Raw genomic sequence first — 21,695 nt, forward strand, 5'->3', positions numbered from 1 at the left:
ACAGTTCCTTAAAAAGCAAACACATTTTTCTTTGTAATTCATTACATTAGATCACTGTCTTTTTGGCGATCTGGTGAAGTCTGTCTAATTTGTAGTCTCTCTCGGGTCTCTAGTGAGTTACAATAATCATATTTCTTCCATCGCAAGTTGCTGTTGCGTACTAACACAGCCCAACCGACTTAAACGAGACCATATGTGGCGCTATTCTTTCCAATCCAATGGCTCTAATGAAGCTCTTTTTATTTCAGTCCATGTGCGATACAGCAATAACACAGACGGCACCTTAGCGCTGTGCAAAAGCTCTACAGCTATTAACATATCTGTACCTTGATGTATGAGTCCTTATGGAGGAGTATCATGGCACAGTCATTGTAAGCAAAAAAAAGCTGGCTCAGGTCCTTCGCTAATTAACTAGAGTTAATCTCCCAAACGCAGCATTATAATCACAGCCACACTTAATGCACAGTGTGTTACGCTTCCTGTTCCATGTCCAACGCCATTGTGCTGATTGATGTTTGGGGAAACCGGTGTGTCAAGAGGTGTTTATTTCACAAGCGGTGGGCTCTCTGACAGGCCTTTCATACGAGTGTGTAATATACAGCCCGAGACAAAATTTAGAGCAGCCCTGCACTCCGCGTTGAACCCCTTTGAAATGCTGTAACCCAACAAGTGCAGGCGCCGTTGGGCCTCAAGAGCGATACGGCCGGCTTTTGTTCTGCCCGAGCGAGGCTTGACACGCTATTAGTCACCAGCAGGTCAACAGAGGCACGCAGAGCAACATTTTTCCAACACATTAGGCCAGGCTGAAGAGAAGAGTGCAAAGAGTACTGAGACACGGCAAGAAGATATAGAAAAAGTAAGAGAGGGCATGTGATAATTCTTGATCAGAAAGGGTTACAGAGTAGACTTTAATGTACACAGCAAAGCAGAGTTGTGCCTGCAGGAGGAACAACTTCAGACTTGATGGTTGATTTTTGTAAATTACACGGTATTTAACTGTAATATGAACTGTATTTTACTGTACACTGAAAAAAGTGTTGCATGCAGAACTGTCGCAAACAATTTATTTGTGTTGAATTTAAACAAACAAATTAAGTTTAATAATGTTCAACTTAATTTGTTTGTTTAAATTCAACACAAATAAATTGTTTACAACCACTTAACTTTTAAAAAAGTAAGTAAATCCAAGGAATCATCTTTGGATAATTTTTTTCAGTGTAGGATAGATATACGGTATGTTACTGTATTTTAAAGTTGCGCTGTGAAAATGACATATTTTTTACAGTAAAGATATACAACATTGTAAATGCATATACAGCAAGGTAAAGGGTGCTGTAAATGTAACTACAGTATTTTTTGCAGTTGATTTGCAGTAAGTTACTGGTGAACTGCTGCCAGCTAGTCACTGTATTATAGTAGACTTCTGTTTTTAATCAGAATCAGAAAGAGCTTTATTGCCAGGTATGTTCACACAAATGAGGAATTTGTTTTTGTGACAGAGCTTCTACAGTGCAACAGAATTACAGAGTCGGGACAATAAAAAGATAATAAAAATATAAAAAGGCAGTAAGTAGTGAATGCAAATATACAAATAGAGGAACAACTATTACAGCTATATTACTATATACAGTAGCCCCTTTCACACAGTGATACCGGTATATATCCGGAAAATTTCCGGAACGACTTTACCGGTATATTCAAAAAAGCATTGTTCACACAGGCGAGGATGTTACGGAATTTTTCCGGAAAAGAGCATTCACACATCCATCCCAAAATGCCGGTAAATTCTGACATCATTAACCAGAAATGACCTCTAAATGGCTGCGCTTGTGTTTGTAAACATTTGACTACATTACATTACAAAAAGTTCAAGCTTGGTGAACTCTGACCTGCAAATCTGCATCACTTGACTGCGTGATACCAAACGAGAATCAAAACATGACCTCTCTGGACAGAAATGTTAAATATGGACCAATCGCTCGCTTTTTAAAATGTCAAATCATCTTGTTTCAACTTTTTTTCGCAGCGCCGTATGACATAATTTCGCAAGCTTAAACTCTAGTGTGACTGCAGCTTCATTCCCTCATAACAAACTAACGGTAAGAGGGGCGTGGTTAAGAGTATTGTGGATGAAGCTGACAAACTGATATCATCAGAGGAGAAACGCCACTTCAAACACAGAAGCAAACAGCCAGATTTTGATTCAAGATTACTGAAACAAACCAATTCATTTTTAACAATGAATTAACTTGCACAGATTAATTGGTCACCTAAAGAATAACGATGTGCGCTAGCAAAATAAACATTGTACATTGTGATTTAAAACTGACTTTTTCCAAGCAGAAGCATATATATATATATATATATATATAGTATAGATAAGTTTAGGTAAAGCGGTTTGAATAATTAATAACACATATCTAATCTGATGATATATGTGTATTTAATGTTATTCACATATTGTGAACTTATATGATTGGTCATAACTTCTGCACGCGTCATTACGCAAACACATGAGGAGATTTCTCTGGATGAAAGAGCAGCGAACGGCAGATTAAAATGCTTCTTCATCTCGAATGTGGTGGGAAATGAAATAAAAATAAATGTGGAGGATATTAGATGTGACAATGTGATCGACAGGACACTTTCAACGGTGACAGAATGCACATAAATGAGCAACTGAACGATCTGTTAAAGACGCAATTATGATGAAATATGCCCTAAAGCTTGCCTGCTCTTCTGTCACACACTTGGAGACAACTTTCAGGATGTTGTAGTAGGTGAAGCACCACACTCTGTGAAAAATGAGACTAAAAACTCTTAAGGCCTGCCACACATTTGATGATTTAGACCAGATTTTGGGTCTGATATGTATGATATAAAGATTGATTGACTTTTTCATAATTTTGTTTTAGGGCTTTTCAGACCCTTTTTAGAGTAAGAGGAGTAGAGTAGAGTAACAGGAATGAATGGGGAGCAGAGATAGAGGGGAAAGGTTGCATACTTATCCACTAGACATTCGTTGTTTGGTTGGGTTTGGGTTGGTTTGGTTGGTTGTCGGATTGGCGTTGGTTGGTTGGTTAGTTAGTTAGGTTGGTTTGGTTTGGTCAGGTCTGGTTTGGGTTGGTTTGGTTAGGTTGGGTTGGTTGTTTTGGTCTGGTCTGGTTGGTTGGTTTGGTTGTTGGGTTGGATAGGGTTTGGTTGGTTGGTCAGTTGTTGGGTTGGCTATGTTTGGTTGATTTAATTTGATTTGATTAAATTTGGCTGGGTTGCATTTGGTTGGTTGGTTTGGGTGTTGGGTTGGGTTGATTTGTTGGGTTTGGTTGGTTGGTTGTTAGGTTGAGTTGTGTTGGTTATGTTAGTTTGAGTTGGCTTTGGTTTGCTGGGTGGTTGGTTGGTTGGTTGGGTTGGTTGAGTTCGTTTGGTTGGTTGGTTGTTCGGGTTTGGTCGGGTTTGGTTTGGTTAGTTTGGTTAATGGGTTCAGTTGGTTGGTTTGTTTGAGCTTGGTTGGTTAGTTGTTGGGTCGGGTTGGTTATGTTTGGTCGGGTTTGGTTTGGTTAGTTAGTTGGGTTGAATTGGTTTGGTTTGATTGGTTGGTTTGGTTGGTTGGGTTGGCTTTGGTTGATTGGTTGGTCGGTTTGGTTTAGTTGGATTAGGTTGGGTTTGGTTGGTTGTTTGATGGGTTGGGTTTGATTGGTTTGGGTTGGTTATGTAAGATTGGGTTGGCTTTGGTTAGTTAGTTGGTTTGGTTTGGTTGGTTGGTTAGTTTGGGTATTGGGTTGTGTGGATTAAGTTTAGTTGTTTGTTTGGGTTGGCTTTGGTAGGTAGGTTGGTTGGTTAATTTGATTTGGTTTGGGTTTAGTTTGTTGGTTGGTTGGTTTGGTTGTTGGGTTTGTGATGTTAGGTTGTGTTGGGTTGGGTTTGGTTGGTTGGTTGGTTGGCTGGTTTTGTTGGTTTGGTTTGTGTTGAGTTGGTTTGGGTTGGGTTGGTTTGGGTGAACAAAATGACAAACAAGTGTGTGAAATCAGAGTAACCATGGCAACAAATAAAACCTAAATGTTTAAAATGTATATTTACAATACATTTCCTAAATAATGTGCACAAATAGAATGTTTAGTTGTTTAAAAGTTTGAAATTGGTAAAATTAAATTTTTTTTGTTTTATATATATATATATATATATATATATATATATATATATATATATATATATATATATATATATATATGCATATAATTTATTCCTAATTTATTACAATGTTGATATTTCAGCATTATTTAAATATGAATTCATATACTCACAAAGCAGCATTGGAAAATGCCACACAGTAGTAGATTTTAGGCCATATTTTGGGTCTGGTTTGCATGATTGGAAAATGAAACTCAAAATTGTCATTTATTGACATTTCATCCAACTTATCCAGTATATGTTTTACGCAGGGGATGCCTTTCCAGCCACAACCCAACACTGGGAAACACCCACACACTCTTGCACACTCACATAAACTACCGCTCGGCTAATTTTGCTTATATAATTAACTTGTACCGCATGTCTTTCGACTGTGGGGGAAACCAGAGCACCCGGAGGAAATCCACACAAATATGAGGAGAACATGCAAACTCCACACAGAAATGCCACCTGACCCAGCCAGGGCTCAAATCAGCAACCTTCTTGCTGTGAGGTGATAGTGCTACCCACTGCGCCACTGTGCTGCCCACATCTTAATTGTTAGCAATCTAAATGAGCTCATCCCAAATCCAAAATGTGTTTGATATTTACAACTCTCATTTCTTTCATTTTTATTATCATTTTTGCTTTGTTTGGTTTTCTTCTTTCATGGTATTTATTTATTATTCTTTTCTGCTTCATATTGATGGATTCTCCTAAATGAACCCAGATGTTTAGTATTCCTCATATCTGTTGCAAGATTCAACCTGGAAAGAAGAAATATTTTAGCTGCGATCACTTACTTACTGAAATGTGTCTTCACATTTAAGGAATTAAATTGTTTTGTTTTTTCTTCACAGATGTTTCTCCTGAGTAAAAAGACCACGGCTTACAATCTTACATGTTTGTCATCTACAATTTCAAGTTCTCAAACTGTGCTCAGATTTAGCAGATTATAATGCATTTATATATAGAGTACAGTAGGCTTTTCATATTAACAACAGTTTACCCAAAGTGACTTACAAATGACATCTAACATCAGAGTCAAGAGTATGGGAAGATCAACACTGCTTACAATATCACAATATCAAAAAGCTGAAGGTGAACATTATATGCGAAAATAAATAAATAAATAATATATATAGTGTATATATGAAGTTAATATGAGCTGTATATTAGCCATATAATTTACATGTACAGCTAAATAAATGTTATGAATATATAATGTACTTGCAACTCAATAAAATTTGATAATAATGCAGATAATAAATCTGTTAATGCAAAAAAATATATATATTATAATAATTTATTTATTTTATCATTCATTTATTTACGTATTTATTTATTCATTCATACATTTATTTGTTTGTTTGTGTATTTAATTATTTACTTATTTGTTTGCTCCTTTATTTGTTTGTTTATTTTTTATTTAGATTTTTTTTATTAATTCATCCATCCATTGCCTTATTTATTTATTTATTTAGTTATGCACTTTTTTTATTCATTTATTTATTCATTGGTTTATTAATTAATTAAATAGTTAATTTTTTTGTTTATTTATTTATTTATTTATTTATTCATTCGTTTATTTACTTATTTGTGTATGTTCTTATTCATTCATTTATTCATTAGTTTATTCACTCATTCATTTGTTATTAATTAATTAAATAATTCATTCATTTATTTATTCATTCATTTATTCATTCATTTGCGTTTTTATTTATTTATTTACGTATGTATTTTCTTATTCATTAATGCATTCATTCATTGGTTTTATTCATTCATTAATTTACTTATTATTTTATTTAAAATATTGGAGAAAAGTTTTAGTTGCATGCTTGCAAAAACAAGCACGCAAAAAAACTATTTGTTTTAGAACAATAAATGTGATGTTTGTGAAATAATTCTACTAAATCTTCCCTGATCATTCCAGATGAAAAGTAAACACAAATAATGAAAACAAATTTAAGATTGTGTAAAAGTTTAATGTAGAATATTAGTACAATTTTCTCTCAAGGTTCAAGGTCAACTGGTGGTTTCTTTCTCGCCACTGGCTTGCTAGGTTTGATATTTTTATTTGAAAACTGGACTGACACAGTTTCAACTTACTAAAAATTCTATGTTAAGCTGCTTTGAAGCAATCTACATTGTAAAAGCGCTATATAAGTTAAGATTCATTTAAAAAGAGAAAAAATGGCGAGCTGAGTTGAGTTAAAAATCTATGTTTTATTAAAATAACAAAATACCAAGTTCAGTTTACCAACAGATTCACAGCATGTCGGAAAAAACAGCAAATTCATATTAACTACATTAAATAAAATATTAATAATAAAATAAGATTTTGCTACTTGTTTAAACTACACTCAAAATTTTTATTTAACTACTTATTTAAAATTAGCTGAAACAACACAATTCTTGAGATTTCATTGGGACAACTTAATTTTTTAATATTAAATCCACATAAATTTGTTAAAAGTGTTAAGTTAACTTAATCAATTTGTGTTAGGACAACATGAATGAATTGTGTGGAACCCTACATTTTTTTACAGTGTACTTATGTGATATAAGCTAAAACTTTTTTTGGACAACTTAATTATTTTGTGTTCAACCCACTTAAACCTGTTAAGTTAAACATTTTGAATTGTGTGGAACCCTGCTTTTTTTTTTTTTGCAGCGTAAATACACAAACAAATTCAATCCACAGAGAATTGTGTCCTTCTGATCAAGCAAATGTCAAGTTTATCATTTTCCCCCAGAAAAATGCTAATGAGCAACACATGCAGTTCATAATGCATTATTTACCAAACAACTAAACAAAAATCTGACCGTACACAAGATGAGATGAGTGTCAGATTTTTTAAGCAAACCCATTTGCACCGTTTGTACTGGTATAATGTCTTTGCCCTTCATATAAACCCTTCCAGATGGCATAAGTGTGTGTTTCTGTTCTTTTTTTTTTTTTGCCATTGCTTGGAAAGCGATGTCCAACATCTGTTCTTTGGCTTCTGGTATGAAACACAGAGTCACAGATTGAGCAGCGTTGGCGCAGTGTGTGGTCCAAAGCCCAAGGGCCCGGGACGCTCTTAATAAAAGCTGACCCATCTGAACCCACAACTTATGAAACCACATGACATTTATCTCAAACTTCATACTGGCAATGCTGCTGTGTTTGTACATGGAGAATTAGTTGAAGTGAAAATAAGTCAGAATAATTATATATTCTGTCATGTCAAGAAATGTGTAGAAAAAAAATCTTCTTTCCATTAAAAAAAAATAAAAAAAAAAATATATATATATATATATATATATATATATATATATATATTTTTTTTTTTTTTTTTTATGGAAAGAAGATTTTTTTTTTCTACACATTTCTTAACATGACAGTTTTAATAACTCATTTCTAATAATTGATTTCTTTTATCTTTGCCATGATGACAGAAAATATTATTTTCTAGAAATCTCAAAATACTAGTGTTCAGCTTGAAGTGACATTTAAAGGCTTAACTATAGGTTAATTATTCAAATTATTGCATAACGATGGTTTGTTCTGTAGACAATCAGAAAAAAATATTGCTTAAAGGGGCTAATAATATTAAGCCAGGCTCGTTCTGATTACGTACCCGTATATACATTTCTGGAGAGTGCCAAATATGTTCCAGAAGGTATGTTTTTAACAGTTTTTTTTTTTTTTTTTTTGCGAATCCACCAGAGGTCGCACTGTGTATGCTTTTTGAGATCTCAAATTTCTTTTGTAAATGTTATTGCACTGACAAATCGACTGACCCACCCACCTCCTGCCCTAAACCCAACCAACATTGTTTTCAAAAGCAATCCAGCAAAAGAAAAGCCCTCGCGGCAGCCTGATTTTTACCACATTTTCAGATTTTACCACATTCTCACATTCTTAAATGATTGATTTTTGGATGGAAATTTCTGTGTACTGTAAATTGTACCATTCTTAAAATACACTGTAAATACTATTGTTATGGGTAGGGATTGCTCGATCATTTTACACAATAGCTGTTTAAAATTTTGAGGTCAGTAAAATTATTTCATTCATTCATTCATTCATTTAATAAGGATTCTTTAATAAATGCAGATGTGTTTTTTATGTTTTTTTTATTGTAGAAAGGGTTTTTTGTAGACACAAAGAGTATTAAAATACAATATCTGATTTATTGTATGTAAAAAGCCATCTGTCATCATTCTTTAAATAAATAAATAAATAAAGAATGCATTTATTAAAATAAAAAATACAATTATTTAGTTCTTTATTATTTAGTTAAATGTGTTTATATTGAATAAGTGTCATAAGCTCACCAAAGCTCAATTTTTTTGATCCAAAATAATCTAATATTATTTAAAACTTCCTTTTTTATGTTCTACAATGTAATTTATTCCTGTGATACAACTTTTCAGCATTATTGATCCCTCAGTAACCATCAAGAAGCATTTATTATCAGTGTTAAAACCGTTGTAGTGCTTTATTTGTATAATATTTATTTTTTATTTATTCATTTATTTATTCATTCATTCATTCATTTAATAAGGATTATTTAATAATGCAAATGTTTTCAATTTTATATTTTTACATTTTTAAATATATTTTTAATTTTAGAAAAGTTTTTTTGTACACACAAATAATATAAAAAATAAAATATCTGATTTACTGCATGTAAAAAGCCATTATCTACCATAATTTTCTTAAGTAAATTAATAAATAATTATTTATTTATATTTTGTAAATATGTATATATTAAATGTCTTCATTAAACCATCAAAATATAATAGTTATTTAGTTATAATAATAATAATAATAATAATAATAATAATAATAATAATAATAATAATAATAATAATGTTAATTTAGATCTTAAATAATGCATTATTTATTTATTAAGATTTTTTTAATAATGAAAATGTTTTCAATTTAGAATTTTTGAATTCTACAAATATTTTTGAATTTAACATTTTTAATGTATTTATTTTAATTTAGTAAAGAAGTTTTATGTGTACATGAAAAGAATATTAAATTTAAATAAAACAATTGTATGTGTGAAAGTAAAAGTCATCATCTATCATCTTTCTTAAAATCAATCAACAAATAAATATTGAATTTATTAAAACCTAAATAACATTATTATATTTTATTATTATAACTTTGGTTTGTAATACAAGTTAATTCGTCTTTTGGGATTGTAGTGTTTATATTTGCCATCAACATTCCTTTTCCTTTGGCTTAGTTCCTTATTTTTCAGGGGTCGCCACAGCGGAAAGAACCGCCAACTATTCCAGCACGCTTTCTAAAAAAATTGTCAAAAAATTACATAATTTTTCTCTTTTAAATCTGTCTGCAGTCACTGGGTTTTGCCATTGTTTTATGACATGCACATAAGAAACATCTCCACTGCTGCACAAACGAGCAGTCTAAGCATCACTGCTGTGGACCTGTTTCTCTGTGTACTCATTTGTTACCTGTTTTCTACTGTATCTCTCAGAGCCTCTTTGAAACGCGCTGCACATATACTTCACAGACTGACAGCTCCTGTGCATTAAGGTCTCTTTAGCTGTGCCATTAACCAGATAATCAGACTGAAATGAGTTCACTGTGCAGGCCACGAGCCTTTGGAAATATTGCGATTTAAATTTAAATTGCATTTTTAATATATTCCATTTCAGACATTTCACATTTGCTTTTACTTATTTCCATAATATGTTTTTTCTGTATTTTCCTGTGGGTATGTGTGTGTGTGCACGTTTTTAAAGGTGAATGCTTTTGTGGGCCCATATGGTATTGAGGTACAGAAAACAGCCTCAATAGGTCTTCAGTATAAAACACCAGAAAGCAACTTCTTTAAGGTAGTCTCAGTTTCTTTCATCTTTTAATATATATATATATATATATATATAGTTGAAGTCAGAATTATTAGCCCCCTTCGATTTTTCTTCTTCTTTTTAAAATATTTTCCAAATGATGCAGAGCAAGGAAATTTTCACAGTATGTCTGATAATATTTTTTCTTCTGGAGAAAGTCTTATTTTTTTATTTCGGCTAGAATAAAAGCCGTTTTGAATTTTTTATGAACCATTTTAGGGACAAAATTATTATCCCCTTTAAGCTATATTTTTTCTCGATAATCTACAGAACAAACCACTGTTATACAATAACTTGTCTACTGTAATTCCCCTAACCTGCCTATTTAACCTAATTAACCTAGTTAAGCCTTGTAATGTCACTTTAAGCTGTAAAGAAGTGCCTGATAGTTAGATGTGGAGCTAACAATAATCAGATTCACTCCAATGAACGCATAAAAATCGGCATCATCAGTTACTCGAGTGCATGACTCAGGTGCTGGTGCCCCCCTGATGGGGCACGTCTCACAGTCTGAAAACCCCTGCCCTAATGCACAAATAGCTCGAACTCATACATTCAGAAGAGGGAACTGGTGACATGCAGCAACTTTAATCATAAGGTAAATACAAAATAACACTCATCGCTCCCAAACTGACCAATCACAGAGCTTGCGCTACACGTCGTAATACATACTTTTATTTGTGTATTTTTTTATTTATAATAATAATAATAATAATAACAATAATAATTCATTCATTCATTCATTTTCTTTTCAGCTTAGTCCCATTATTAATTCGGGGTCGCCACAGCGGAATGAACCGCCAACTTCTCCAGCACGTTTTTACGCAGCGGATGCCCTTCCAGCCACACACAATCATTCAAACTCATACACTACGGACAATTTAGCCTACCCAATTCACCTGTACCGCATGTCTTTGGACTGTGGGGGAAACCAAAGCACCCAGAGGAAACACACGCAAACGCTGGCAGAACATGCTAACTTCACACAGAAACACCAACTGATCCAGCCGAGGCTCGAACCAGTGACCTTGCTGTGAGGCGACAGCACTACCTACTGCGCCACTGCATCGCCCAATAATAATAATAATAATAATAATAAGAATTATTATAATAATAACAGCAACAATAATACTAAATATTATTATTAATATTATTAATATTTATTTATTTTATAAATAATGCTTAATTACAACAATAAAGTAAAATTACTGAAACATTTTTCACTCATGACGGGCAATGAGCATAAAGCTCTTATAAATCATAAAAATTTGACATATATAACTTCTGAGATTTGATTGGAGAAACAGATGAGCTATTAAAAAAAATCACCAATTATGACTCCTCCCATATGGATGTACAGATAAAGGCAACATCAGGAAACACAAAGCGAGTGTGTTCTGTCTGTGATATCCAACTTGTTCAGGATCCCCACTGAGAAACTGTATCGAGTGTCGAATCAAAGCGCTTGTAGAGCAGACGTCAGCTCCACCACAGTGAGGAATTCTTTCTTTACATCTCAACACGAGTCCTGTCGTCTTCAGTGATCTGCTGTCTCGTAGCATCTCTCCAAAAAAATGACCAAAGGGGTTTTCTGCGGTTTTAGAAGCACACTCTCAGTTTACTCTCTGTAGTCGGAGTCAGTCGATGCTGCATTGTGTTTTGGGCTCAGTGGCATCAATATTTTGGGATATTTTCAGGATATTCGTTTCAAGCGGCATGAAGGACATCAAAGCGCTCTGATGTTTGAGCGGAAAACACTTGGATTGCTTCTCCTACAGTAAATCTTTCAAGCTCAGGCTGATTCAAAATCATGCTGTGGAATTTCTGAATGAAGGTTATATATTAGATTTGAAGGCAGGATTGCAGGATTACTTTGCAAACAATGCATTTCAACTGTTGATATAGATATATATATATATATATATATATATATATATATATATATATATATATATATATATATATATATATATATATATATATATATACATATATATTCCCATATAGGCATGGCATGACCTCACTTTAGATTAGGTCACAAAACTAGATGAAGTTGAGTTAATAAAGCATTTATAAACATATAACTATAAGTATATGCCTGAATAATAAGATATATAAATGTTGATTTCAATAGTTTATTAATCATTTAATAACTCATTCTGAATGATTCGAAAAAAAACCCAACTACTCTTAAATACAACTGGTTTGTAAACAATGCGATATTTAATTTAGTAACGAAAAATAAATCATTAACTAAGCATTAAAATACAATTATTAAGCACATTATATAGGTGCTTATAAGTCAAGAATGGAGCATTTGTAGCTGCAGTTATAAACTGCTTACTAACGCTTATTAATGTAGAGTTAATGCTTAACAGATAATGAATTCACTAATTGCTAATGCTTAATAAATGACTTATAGTGTGTAGTTATTATAGAGTGTTACCGTTTACTTGGTTACATCATTTCAGCTGTTGTAATTGCGCTCTGATTTGTAGCTGATTAACCAATCAGAGCGCTCTCTTGAGCTAACAGACAATGCAGAATTAACACGCTGAGTCCAATGATGCAGCCAAATGTTGAACGCAGCAAAACAACAACTGATCAACGGCCCAATGAATCCCAACAGCAGACCGTCGTCTTGGTATGTCTGGGGCTTAAGAAATGAAGGTTCACTCTTGTTAAAGGTTCAGGACACCCTGGAGAACTTTTTTTTTTATATTAACAGATTTGTGTGTGTTGAGCATCAGTTAAGACAATGTTAGCACCTGTCAGCTTTAATTGTGGGGAAAACTGGATAATTTTGAGCTTTTGTCAGCTAATTTCAGCTTCCGGGTTTAAAATGATTTTTGGGGCAGGATCAAAATCGGCGACGTAGCGCAGCACTGCAAGTGCAATGATGACGCGTCGGTTTCTCATTATTATTCATAGCGGAGTTTCTTATCCTATGAGAAGAGCTGGCTGCTTAATTATTCATAAGACCTGCCAGACCTGCCAGAGTCAAGTCCGAGCTGTGAGATACGTCACAGACCCACGGCACACAGTATTTAGCCATTCATGAAGGCTCATATGCCTTTTTTTCCATGATCCACAGGGTTTGTTGCATGTTTTCTTCCGCGATCTTGTCAGGGCCGATCAGCAAAGCTGTGTGTGTGCTGCTAGCATTTTTGTCGAGAGAGCAGCACGAGAATTAGAGAATGGCGGACGCTGTCTTTTATCAGGAGTTCGTTCACATTCAGACACATCACTGTGCTGCTGTGTTTGCCAGCAGGGCTAATGGTTAAAATAGACAGGTCAGGAGACCTGCTGCACTGAGTCTGCTGGAAACGGGGATTAAAGTCCTCATTTATAGGGTTTACATGAACACACTTATCTTTATAATGATATAAATTGTGGTTATGTGTATATGAAATTACGAATAACAAATGTAGCAGGGCAATAAATCACTGTTCATTTCTTGCATTTTAACTTTGTAAACTATAAACTCATGCGTCTCCTCACGGTTTGTCTCATTTTGTGAGCTATCTTCGTTCGCTCATGTTCTCCCCTCCTGGCCACGCCCACTCCTGCCCGATGCTCGCGGAGCTCCAAGCCCATTAATCATGCATCTTTTGAAAAAATTCTGAAGTAGACTTTAACCGAAAGTGGGGGGTGTCATGGCCCTTTAAATCCTTCCAATGTTTTAGCATTTGGGTTCTCTCGAAATAAGTAGCGTTGTGAGCTCCAGTACATTATGCGATCAGCTAGAGTCAATGTATTCACTCATAGCTTGTGCCTCACAATGAATACGCACACATGCATGTTTGCTCTCTAATTAATCACTTCTGCCAGCAGGCCGTGGCTTCCTGTTTACACACACGCTTTGTTTATCAAGATAGATAGCTGATGTGCAAGAAAAAAAAAATGTAATAAAAACACACACTTGCATTTTGGTATTTGCATGCAGCATTACGTTTCTGTCAAATTTACATGTAAATGAATATTTGCACATTTACAACCAATTCATCATCATTGATTATATTTTTTCCAGGGTGATTTGGAGTCATTGGTGTGCTCTCATGGAAGCAAATGAGCGTGACAGACAAGCAGACTGAAACTAATACAGAGCAGAACTGGAGAAAACCAAAGATATCGCATGTGAGAATAACACACAAATTGTTTACAATACTATAAGTTACTATCATTTATAGAAAATACCAAAGTGTTTTTCAACCATACTTTAGTATGCTGTATTATACTGTACAACAGTTTATTAATGAATGCTACAGCATCATGTAGTATTGAAGTATTAGAATTATCATGCTAATTTTGCTAGTGCACATTGTTATTCTTGAACAGTTAACCAATGCAAGTTAATTAACTGGGAAAAACAAATGTTTGCTTCGGTTATCTTCAAAGTAACTGATTGGTAGGGCCAGACGGAATCTGCAGACGTTTTTTGCTATCCGCTTGTTAAGTGGTGACGTGTTGGTGACGTATGTAATACTGTTTCCGGGTCCAACACGCCACTCATTTGAGTGGAGAAATCATTCGTTTATGATCACGTTTTATTCATATCACACATTAAAGTTAATTTTTATATAAAATCATAGTGTACACAACAATCTCTGGGCTTGCTGCATAACAAATACCAAAAATTTAACAATTTATAAAAAAAAATTAATCACTTTCTGGCCATTGGATATTAGGCATGAACATATATATTGCGATGGTGATTTTCGAAAGCATTAAATTGCTTTTTAAACGTTTTTTATTACCATTTCATGAGTCTCCCTATTCAGTTGAATATAGCGCTTGGACCTGGAAGCTGCTTCGCGTGACGTCACACTTAACAAGCGGATTTCTGCTGAGAATTTTGGTAAAAATCTGCGAATTTCTGTGGAATTATTTTGGGAATATCATAACTAAAACCTTAATATATGAAATAAAAAATTATATCTTTTTAACTTTTATTTAATGTTTAAAATGCAAATCCAATTATATTCACTTTATTTGGTAAATAAAGCAAGTTTGTCATATAATATATCTAGTAAAAGACAGAAAATATTACTGTACAAACTGCATTGTACATAAATCAGATGAACATTTTCACATTAGTCAATGATATTACTGTAATTAATTTAAAAACTGAATAAAAACAGATTTACACACATTTACTCAAGCCAATAAACAGAATTAATGAAGGGCTAAAAATCTGCAGAAATCTGTGGAAAATCTGCAGAAAATCTGCAGAATTCTGAGGAATTCTGCGTGCACAGATTCTGGGTGGGCCTGCTGATTGGTTATCCAATCAAAGTCTCATCATTTGCTTCTGGTTTGGAGTGGTGGTCCTTCCCTGATGATGTCAGTCTGAATGAATGGATGGATGGATGTATGGATGGATGGATGGATGGATGAATGGATGGATGGATGAATGAATTAATGAATGAATTCCACATACAGTAGCAAAATATCTCTGGCCCAGCTCTGGCCCACACAAACAGCTTTTACTTGGCCCACATGCCGCAGTGAATTACGATACATGACTGGATCAAGTCTGGATGCCAGACATAGGACAAACATGGACCATATATGGGCCATGTCTTAGCCATGGCTTACATCACATACGTGGGCCTGAACTGGGCCAGATACGTTGGTGAATCACAACTGCAATGAAATTGATAAACCCATGAAGCATGGTGCTTTTTCTCGAAGTGATCTGATTTTTAGAATTATTTTATTTTTTTTTTTTATTCGAAAATAATAAAATGTATTTTAAATGAGGGTCAAGACAGGCCAAACTTACTTGTCCCACATATCAGTTATTAACATACGGCCCAAATAATAGATTATACATTTGGCCCAAGTATTTTGTGTTGCCCTAAAGACGGTGCCACCTCTGTCAAACCAGGGGTATGTTTGGCTCGTATGCTGTATGCCATGAATGAATGTCCGCTATGCTAGCTTTATGCCAAATCTGGGCCAAAATACTTTGTGACCTGGAATGAACGAATGTATTAGTCAACAGAGGCGCAGTAGGTTGTGCTGTCGCCTCACAGCAAGAAGGTCGCTGGTTAGAGCCTTGGCTCAGTTGGCGTTTCTGTATGGAGTTTGCATGTTCTCCCTGCGTCCGCGTGGGTTTCCTCCGGGTGCTCTGGTTTCCCCCACAGTCTAAAGACATGCGCTACAGGTGAATTGGGTAACCTCAATTGTCCGTAGTGTATGAGTGTGTGTGTTAATGTGTGTGGATGTTTCCCAGAGATGGGTTGCGGCTGGAAGGGCATCCCCTGCATAAAAACTTGCTGGATAAGTTGGCGGTTCATTCGGCTCTGGCGATCCCGGATTAATAAAGGGACTAAGCCGACAAGTAAATAAATGAATGAATGATTAATTGATTGATTGAATAAATGAATTTGTTATAAAATAAATGAATTACTGATTGTTTGTTTGATTAATTGAGTGATTGATTGAACAAATGAATGATTTAATGACTTGGATTATTGACTGAATTATTGATTGATTGAGTGATCAATTGATTGTTGATTGAATGCATGATTGTTTGTTCGATTGATTGAATAAATGAATGACTGACTGATTTCAAATGACTTTGAATGAAGGAATAATTGAATCATTCATTTATTCAATCAGTTACATTCAAAGTCAATAAATCAATTTCAACAATGAATGATTGATAAATTGAAAACATAAATTATTAAATAACTTTGAATGTCATTGAATGAATGGATTAATGGATGAATAGATGCATGAATAAATGATTGATTGACTGATTGACTGATTTTGAATGTAAATCAATGAATACATGTTTGTTTGATTGATTGATTGATTGATTGATTGATTGATCATTGAATAAGTGATTAGGTAAGTGGACGATTGATTGATTAAATAGATCAATTGAATGACTGACTGAATGTCATTGAATGAATGGATAAATGTATGCATGCATGATTGATACATAGATTGATTGAATGATTAACTAACTTTGAATGTCATTGAACAAATGAATTAATTAATGGATGGCTGAATAAATGATTGATGGATTGATTGACTGACCTTGAATGAATGAATGTTAAAATTGATTAAAATTAATTAAATAAATTAATGACTAAATGCCTTTAAATGTCATTGAATTAATGAATGATTGATTGATTGATTGATTGATTAATTAATTGATTGATTAATTGATTGATTAATTGGTAAATTTATTTATTTAGTGAACGAGTGAGTGCATGAGTGAGTAAGTAGATGATTGATCGAATGGATAAAAAAATTAATGACTGACTTTTAATGTATGGGTTGCGACTGGAAGGGCGTCCCCTGCGTAAAAACATGATGGATAAGTTGGCGTTTCAATCCGCTGTGGCGACCCCAGATTAATAAAGGGATTAAGCCGAAAAGACAATGAATGAATGAATGACTTTTAATGTTATTGAATGAATGAATAAATGTATTAATGCATCATTGATAAATTGATTGAATAAATAACTGACTTTGAATGTCACTGAATGAATGAATGAATGAATGAATGAATGAATGAATGAATGAACGAATGAATTAATTAAAAATTTCATTCATTCATTTAATTATACATGGATGAATACATGATTGATTAATTGATTGATTGATTGACTGAAATTTAATGAATGAATGAATATTAGAATGGTTGATTGAATAAATTAATGATTGACTGACTTTGAATGTCATTAAATGAATTCATTAATGATTGGTTCATTGATTAATTAGCTGATTTTGAATGTGATTGATTGATTGATTGATTGATTGATTGATTGATTGATTGATTGATTGATTGATTGATTGAATTAACAAATTGCACACAAATACCATTTATATAATCTGAAGCACAAAAGTGAGTCAACATTTCCACTGGTGCCCCCCCAAAATATTGAGTACAGGATGTCCTCAAGCACACGATATCTCAAAATAAGCGCAGAAATCCAAAACCTGCTTCTTGAAACATTTGAAGATCGTTCACCTGATTATGCGTTGGGCTCAGAATAGAAGCAGCCTCCAGCTCTTGTATAATGAAAGGTCAGGAAGGAAACGCATATGGAAATTTTCCTGTCCTGTGGCTCCTTAACTTTCACCTTTTAAGGTTTTGGAGTCAGACTTTTCCACAAGTCCTTCTGCAAGCGGTCAAGTCTTATTGACTGTAACTTATTATAACTGTAGAGTCTGCCAGCATCATTACTCACAGCAGACTGGATCAGATAAGAAGCTGGAGGCTTCTTTAAAAATACACAGAATTGTTACGCTTTACGAGTTCCATAAATCAAACAGTAATTCTACAGATTTGTTGATATTAAAAAAACACTATAATCTATACATAACATTTATATAGTCGTGTTTATATAGACATGCTAGTATGACTCATAATCCATGTGCATTCTTATAACATAACCCTATATACATTTCTGAAGATGTACGTATGGCTACATTTCGTCTTTAAAACGAACGATATGGGGCGGTATGACGCCGTAACTTTTCGCACTTGCCTGCTGACCGCTTGCCTTCATTTGAAGAGTTCACACTTAGCTGATAATCAAAGCATATTTGGCATGTGGTCCCAGGAGAGAGCCCAGAGCTCATAATGTTCTTGAGCCCGGGGCTCCCTCCCGTTAGAAGGGCGAGAGGGGAGTTCGAGCTCAGGTAGGTCTCGAGAACTCCCCTGCTTGTCGCCGTGAGAAATGTAAACTAAGGTTATATTTGGTGATAATTTGTTTTAGTCGATAGCCTGTGGTTTATGTTTTTGGACTGTGGGAAGAAACCGGGGAACCCTGGGGAAACCCACGCAAACACAGGGAGAACATGTAAACTCCGCACAGAAACACCAACCAGCCCGATAGGTTGGACCAGCATTGTTCTTGCTGTGAGGCAACAGTGCTAGCCACTGGGCCACCATGTCGCCCTATCAGAAAAGGGGGAGGAAGTAGGGGTGGGAAAAAAAAAAAGGGGGGGGGGGTGATGGGGCTTCAACACAAAGATAACTGGAGTGAAAAACTCAGAATTTTTATAATGTGTCCATAATCATCTAATAGGGCAGATTATGGAGCTAATAAGGAGCCAGCCGTGTCGATCATAAGCACGTGATTCTTCCGAAATTAGTTTATGAATAAACCACACATACACAGCATTCCGCTGTTACCAGTTTGTCCAGTGGCTCGCTGCATCCTCTGTGGACTTGAGACGCAGAGGAGATAACCGCGATGACGGGGATGGATTTCTATAAAGAACGGGTACAGACAGCAGTTAAGACAAAAACAGTAGCCAAAAAATAAAATAAACAATTAAATAACAGGGTGAGAATGTGGTAAAAACTGAAAACGTGATAAAAATCAGGTGAGGGGTTTTCTTTTGCTGGTTTGCTTTTAAAAACACTATTAGTTGGGATTAGGGAACGCTGGTCAATCGTTTTTTTGAAAACACTATCGTTTGGGTTTAGGGAAGGAGGAGGGTTGGTTAGTCGATTGAACAGTTAGTCATTCAGTTAGTCAGCCGACAGTAGCCTCTTGTGGATTTACACGCGAACACCTGGTGCGAATAGCACTCGATAGGGAAATCTGAGATCTGAAAAAGTGTACACAGCGGCCTCTGGTGGATTCGTGAAAGCAAAAACTGCAAAAAAATATATTAAAAAAACTAGGACGTATTTGGCGCTCTCCAGAAATATATAGTACGTTTTCAGAATGAGCCTGGGTTGGGATGTCGACCTTTTGGCATGATGCCAGAAGTGATGCTTTTTTTAGAGAATAATATTAGTGTACACCGGTCCATGATTTCCCAACACATATTATCTACAATAATTGCTTTTGTAGCTTTTATGGAGGACATTACATTACGGTTATTATTAATATTTTGAATAGTTTTTTGTATATTGTTTATATTGTGATATTTTAATTTCAGTAAAATGTCTAAAAATATTTATTAAGTATTGAAAAAAATAATACTTGCACACCATAGAATCTGATTTATTTTATTTAATTAATTTTCCTTTGTCTTAGTACCTTCATTTATCAGGGGTCGCCAAAGCGGAATGACTTGACGAAATGACCGCCAACTTATCCAGGATATGTTTCACACACATACTCATACACTATTGCCAATTTAGTTTATTCAAATCACCTATACCTCTTTCCCGGAGGAAATCCACGCAAACACGGGGAGAACATGCAAACCCCACACAGAAATGCCAACTGACCCAGCTGAGGCTCGAACCAGTGACCTTCTTGCTGTGAGGCAACCGTGCTACCCACTGCGCTACCATGATGCCACTTTATTTTATACATTTTTAAAGTTCTCAGTTGTAAAATGTAGATACTAACAAATGGATACAAGATCTTAAAACTAGGCAATAAATAATTTTGCAGTTATGAATTTGGCTATGCTATACTGTAATTTTCCATTCAAATGGTAATAAATATCTGTGACACTCATTATTATTCTTTCTTTTAGGATTTTTAATTTTCAGGCAATTTCGCCAAATGTCAACTTCTTTATTTTTCAAGAGACATTTGTATTCTGTTATCTAAACATGGCGAAGATAAAAAAATAAATAAATAAATAATTATAAAAACATTACAATTACAATTACTTAATTACAATTGCTCAATTATTCATTCATTCAGTTTCCTTCGGCTTAGTCCCTTTATTCATCAGGGGTCGCCACAGGGGAATGAACCAACAACTTATCCAGCATGTGTTTTACGCAGTGGATGCCCATCCAGCTGCAACCCAGTACTGGGAAACACCCATACGCACTCACATTCACACATATAAACTACTGCCAATTTAATTTATACAATTCACCTATAGTGCGTGTTTTTGGACAGTGGGGGAATCTGGAGCACGCGAAGGAAACCCACACAAACATAGGGAGAACATGCAAACTCCACAAAGAAACGCCAACTGACCCAGCCAAGGCTCGAACCAGCGACCTTCTTGCTGTGACAGCACTACCTACTGCGTCGCCACTATTTATGTTTTAATGCATAATGTAAATATGCAAATTATGTCACAGCCTTTTGTACAAGAGACATTCCTGTGGTTTCTGTTAAAGAACTGGTCTCACTCACTAATATTAGAAGAGAAAAAATGAGAGAACGAGAGAGAGAGTCGCTCACAGCTCTGATATTTTTAGCAGTTTATCATAATGAGTTATAAATGGCATGGCTCTCTCTCACTCAACACTCAACAGCAGCTCAGTGGAGCTCAAGACATGCACGCACACACACACATGTTTGTTTTTGTGAAAAGTGGGGACATTACATAGGTTTTCATTCATTTTATACAGTCCAAACCGTATATTATATTCCCCTCACCCCACCCCTAAACCCAACCATCACAGGAGACTGTGTGCAGCTTTACTCTCTGATTAAACTCATTCTGTAGGATTTATAAGCATTTTGAGAAATGAGGACGTCACTAATGTCCTCATAGTTCACCTCCTTTTTGTAATACCTGTGTCATACCCATGTCATTTTACAGATTTGTCCTGATATGTCACAAAAGCACGCACACAAACACACAACCCATTTGGTTGTGACACAACCCATTTGCTCATGCACACTGAGTAAGCTAAAGTTACATGAATAAGAAGGCATGTGGACTTAACACAACATCTAAATCAAGTAATTTTA

The 21,695-nt window shown here is 34.7% G+C and overlaps 1 long non-coding RNA gene across 6 annotated transcripts in view; it reads right to left on the minus strand.

Annotated features, from left to right (window-relative positions):
- Nucleotides 1-21,695, minus strand: part of LOC137487507 (uncharacterized) — a 255,307-nt gene that overhangs the window by 48,453 nt on the left and 185,159 nt on the right. The gene's annotated exons all lie outside the window — the stretch shown is intronic.

The sequence above is a fragment of the Danio rerio genome, chromosome 14, assembly GCF_049306965.1.
Source record: "Danio rerio strain Tuebingen ecotype United States chromosome 14, GRCz12tu, whole genome shotgun sequence".
Lineage (NCBI taxonomy): Eukaryota > Metazoa > Chordata > Actinopteri > Cypriniformes > Danionidae > Danio > Danio rerio.